Below are 5,803 nucleotides of genomic sequence, written 5' to 3'. Positions count from 1 at the left end.
AATGCATAGTTATTCGAGGCAATGACTATGCATTGCACAATTCTAAAAGGTGAGGATGTAGTGATAATGCTTGTAACTACGCAATGTGTAGTTCAGAGGGGCAGACTGAGTGCAGGTTGGTCGGGCATGAAACTTTCCAGAATTTGACTAAGTTTTGGATCGGTGAGGAAAAGATGAAACCAAGTTAGGACTTGAACGTGATCACACACTCAGAACCATCAATGACACAACATAGAACACTCAATTCTAAAAACCAACATGATCCCCTTAATGTGATAGTGAAAAAATAAACTCCTCCAAGTGCAACACTTAAGATACATTTTGCGACGACACTAGTATGACAATGCATAAAACTTTGGGAATGAGTCTAATACATGTCTACATGATAGATAAGACCCATCAATACTAAATTTTCCTCTTGAAATAGACCATAACACAATGTGCGACACTTCCCATGCCAAAAGACGACACTTAGGTTTTCTTCTAAAAGGGACTAGAAAACTTAAAGAAATTGCATCAAATGAATCTTACCACTATGAGAAATAGACTACAAGGTCAACATAGTCTCTAAAATTTGGATGTAGGCCAAAATTTTGGAGGTTTTTGCAGTAGTGACAGCACTTGGTGACACACTGGTAGAATTCCAGCTTCTATGCCTTGGTCTAACTCTATGCACATGGTGTAGTTCCTTAGGAAGTATAGATTCATTGTGTGGATTACTCTAGTTTTCCTACTTAACTTAGTTATAGATATAGTCTCCTCCATTCCTTTCTTGGTTAAACACATTGATAAATCCAACTATATCACAATTGTTTTGATTTAGTAGAAGGGTAATATAGTTCACGAGTTTAAGATAATCAGAGTATGAGTTTTCATTTTTGGTGTTTTTTTACTTCTAGCAGGCCTAGATAGTACCCCGATGGAGTCACTACAGGAGCACAAGCATTTGTTCGCTACCAACGAGCCTGAAAAATACCCCAGCAAAGTTTCTTGCTTCACCTCTCTATGCAGGAATCCTTTCTCTTCTTTCGCCCTTATTTATATTATTTATAGAAATGTGTAAAGGCACTTATTTATTTCAATGGGGCAGAGAAGGATCCCGACTTATTGAGAGAAGAAGAGGTTGTTCCTTTAGAGAAGCATATATATAACCTCTAATGTCATTTTACTCATTATATATTTCCCCTTATGCTTCTCTACTTGATTGGATCAACATGCGAAACACTGAAACATTACCGACCCGATCTTAGAAATGAGGCTCCTAGAATAGATACAGGTATCATTGTTCTACACAAAGATCTCCTCACGGATGTTAGGGTCCCACCCTAACCCCCTTATTTATGTAATGGGATCGAGTCATAGTCAAGAGTCAATAAAGCCCATATTAATAATTGTAAGTGGTTAACCCGCAATTAATGACGGGACCACAGTTAGTTGCAAATGGGCCGTAGTATTAGATAGATGGTATTAATAAAACCCATGGTATTGATCCATGGTATTGCATGTATGAGTCATATATAAAGGATAGAGACTCCCTGTGAGGAGCATCATGTCTTATTTTTGAATCGAGCTCTACTCTATTGGAGGTTACCCCCTCGAAGAGGCCAGTGAACATTGCTTTCTGAATAATAAAATATTTGCTGTTGTCTCTCACTATTCTATGTTCTGGGTATCTTTCTTCGCATATTCTGTATTTTGGTATCTTTTTGCAGGTTAAGAGCATAACAACGGAAGGATCATATCTTCCATTGAAACATCATTTACCAAAAGATATGGACCAAGATAAAGAAGGACTGAAGTTTAGCCAAATTTTGTAGTGTCACAAGCCCTTTTCATTTTTTCACATGCATTGGACCAAACAAAACACTTTCACACAAGGCTCTATTCATAAAGACAACACAAAATACAATGGAAAAGACAGAAAACAACATAAAAAAAAACAATGATCCAGGTGGATATTGGTGGTCACCCGCCTATTCCACCTAGAACTCTAGTCGATTTCATCAATTTCCTTGATTATAGCAACATTTACTATTTTTAGCTGTTTTTCGGGTCTTGAACTTCGGGAGCTGTTTTGACCCCCTTCGATGTTTTTTTGAGGTCCACAGCAAGCCCATATCCATAGGCAGGGGCTTGCTATGGCTATGGGCCCTACCGCAAATCCTGTAGTACTCAGAGAGATCTTTCCAATGAGGTATCCTATGCACCAAACAAATATCATATGACCAAGTCACGACCCCGGGAAGTTGGATGCCCAACTAATCCTAACAAGGCCCACAAATTCTTAGCATTCCATCTCCTAGGATTAGGGTTTTGGTTTTTTAGGGTTTCCCTTTATTGTTCAATAATGAAAAGGCCCTTGAGCCTCATTGTAACAAATTTTTAGAGGCATGTAGCCGCCACATCTCTTCTCCAAAGATAAGCTACCATCACTCGAGCTAGTTTATTTCCATTATGCTTTTAAGCATCTTTAAGCTATTTAATATTAATGAAATGAAGATTTATTTCTACCACATCTTTGTGTTTATGTTTCTATCTGTATTTTGTTGCATTCTTGCATAAGTGTGAACCAGTGGTATCAAAGCGGTCTACTCTTTCTCTGTTTTTATTTGCATGTCTCCAACGAGGTCAGGGTATAAGGAGTTAGGGCTAAAATTGGTTGAAACTTTACAAGACCAACCTTGAAAACCTCGACGACCTCCCATGGAGGAAGAAAATAAAGATGAGGGAGTAGGAGATCCATTCAAAATATTGCTCGAGGAAGGCCTCAAATGATAGAGGAACGCGATGATGGATAACTTTGCACAGATCCTTCGATGACTACCCAAATGTGACACATCTTCATCCAATAGTCACTTTGGAGGCACCAATCCCTTTAAGGTACAAGTGAACTTTGAAATTCCTATAGTTGAAGGCCAGATAGATGCATATGCCATAGATATATGGTTAAATATATTAAAAGGATATTTTTCAGTTCATGACTTTTCCAATTGGGAAAATATTACTTTTGCATTCCTTAAATCCCCCCTGCCATGTCATGGATTGGTGGGAAACCTACTATGAACAAAAGGATGAGAGGGAACCCTCACTATTTTCAGCCGCACCCACTTGGAATTCTTTCTAAGATGCCATCAAGGAACAATATTACCCTTTTGGGAGGTATGAAGATAAATACATAAAGTGGACTACACTGCGACAAGGAAGGGACGAAGACGTGCCAAAGTTCACAAATATTTTTCATACCCTTCACACAAAGTTGGGTATCAAGGATTATGAGAGACATTTGTTACTCAATTAACACAATTATCTACACAAGTAAATTGAGGACATGATAGAGTTCCTAGACATCTCCTCACTTAGCATTGCCTATCGATATGCTATCAATATTGAGTATAAATTTAAACAGAAGAAGAGAGACTTTGGATCTGTGAATCTGAAGCAAGGGAAAGACACCCCTAAACTACAGAACAAAGGAAAAATCCAAGGTGGGGCGACCCAGTACAACCCGTCGAAGCCATAGGAAAATAAAAACACCACAAAGAAAAATAAGGAAACAAGGAAATGGTGTGATTTCCATAAGAGCCACACTCACAACGCAAGTGAGTGTCGAGCCAAGCAGTCTTTGGTGGTCGATCTAAAGGATTCTGAATCACATGCATGTTCCGACTCTGAGTCAGAATTTGAAAATGGGAATGAAAAAGGGAAGAAAATTATTGATGCAGAGCCCATTGCCATCATTACCACCACCAAGATCCAAAGATTGAGCCCAAAGATCCATAGGAGGGGGAGTGAATTTTCCACTCACAGATGTGGGTGAAGGGTTCTTCACTAAATTTCATTGTCAACAACGGAGGCCAAAAGAACCTCATTTTAGAAGAGGTCATGAAGTGGTGGGCCTACCAAACACACCACACCCATAGTCGCACACCATCAGGTGGCTTCACCAAAGATGAGATATTCATGACAGCCAACAGTGCTGCCTTCCCTATAGCATCAAACCCTTCACAAATGAGGTACTGTGTGATGTTACTCCTCTTGAATTTTGTGATGTATTATTAGGAAAACTATACTTGTGGAAGCGTCATGTTGTGTATGAGTTTAAGCCTCACACTATTATTATTTCTTTGGGATACAAGTTATACAAGATACTAAAGTTAGAACTGTCTACCGCCGTCTCCTTATTCTCTGCGAAGCAATGCAATAAGATCATTTCCAAAGCTGACATATTTGTCTTCCTTATGGTTCATCCTTAGGGTAAGAAGAAGACTGTGGTCACATCCCTAACCTCTAGAAAAGGATCTTCCACACAGCAGTAGCAGATGTAGAAGGTCGTGGAGGACTATAAGGACATCTTCACCTCACCCACAGGGGTACTCCTGCATTGTCAGGTCAAGCACTCCATCGATCTGACTCTAGGTGTGCCACTACCCAACGAAATGATCTACTAATGCTCTATTCTGGAGAATGATGAAATGAAGAGGTAGATTCAGGAGTTGTTGTAAAAAGGGAACATCAAGCCAAGTTCATCACCCTGTGGGAGCCCAATTGTGTTAGTACAAAAGAAATATAACACCTGAAGACTATGTATTGACTATCAAACACTAAATAAGATCACTGTCTAGAATAGGTATCCAATCCCATGGATTGATGATATTCTGGAATAGCTCAAGGGGCCCACATATTTCAGCAAGATTTATTTAAATTCTGGTTATCGCTAGGTGCCAATCGAACCCTTGGTTCCACACTGCCTTCAAATCCAAGGAGGAATTTTTTAAATGGCTGGTCATGCCTTTCGGGTTGACGAATGCCCCTGCAACCTTCATGAGGCTGATGGTTGAGATCTTGCGGCCCTTCACCGACTCATTCATGGTAGTGTATTTGAACGACATTCTGATATTTAGCTAGAGTTGGGAATAACACCTACACCATATTCGAAAGGTCCTCCAAACCCTGCGACAACAAAAGTTGTGTGCCAATTTGGAGAAATGCACTTTTGGTATGACATAGGTTCAATATCTGGGGTACATCATTGATGAGCAGGGTGTGCATGTGGACCTAGCCAAGATACAAGTTACAATATTGTCCAGCCCCAACCACTCTAACAGAGCTACGTAGATTTCTGGGTCTTGCCAATTTATACTGCAGGGTCATGTTGGGTTTCTCTCATATCACTTGGCCTTTGAGTCAAATTACCAATGGTGGAGAAAAAGCAACGTTCTTCTCGTCTGAATGCCAATAGAAGGAATTTTCCAAGTTGAAGCATCACCTCTTCTCTACACCAGTGCTCACATTACCATACCTGCAACAACCATTTGAGATTGAGACAAATGCCTCTGACTATGCTATCCAGGCAATTCTTACTCAGTAGGGGCATCTAGTGGCATATCACAGTGAGACACTTTCAAACACATTCCAAATGTATCCCAACTATGAAAAATAGATGTATTTCATTGTGCAAACCTATCGACAATAGAATAATTACATTCTGAAGAAGGAAACAACCATCCACATATACCATTGATCCCTGCAGTTCATATAGACAAAAGGAAAGTTGCAAAACGATCACCATCATAAATGGTCTGCATGTTTGCAATAGCTCCATTTGAACATCAAGTACAAGAAGGGAAGCACCAATAATGTTGCAGAGTGTCTCAGCTAACCAACGGTTATGGCACTAACCATTGTGCTCGACTCTTGTGGACATGAGACTTCGGGGTGGCTGCATCTTTACAAGAGTGATCCATAATTCGGCAACACATACCAGATGCTCCTAGAAGGCAAGCAAGTTCTAGATTTTGACCTC

Source organism: Pinus tabuliformis, chromosome 1_2 (assembly GCF_031772625.1).
Source record: "Pinus tabuliformis cultivar Carrire ecotype Pingquan chromosome 1_2, CPIR1, whole genome shotgun sequence".
Classification (NCBI taxonomy): Eukaryota; Viridiplantae; Streptophyta; class Pinopsida; order Pinales; family Pinaceae; genus Pinus; species Pinus tabuliformis.
Note: the sequence above shows the minus strand (reverse complement) of the source record.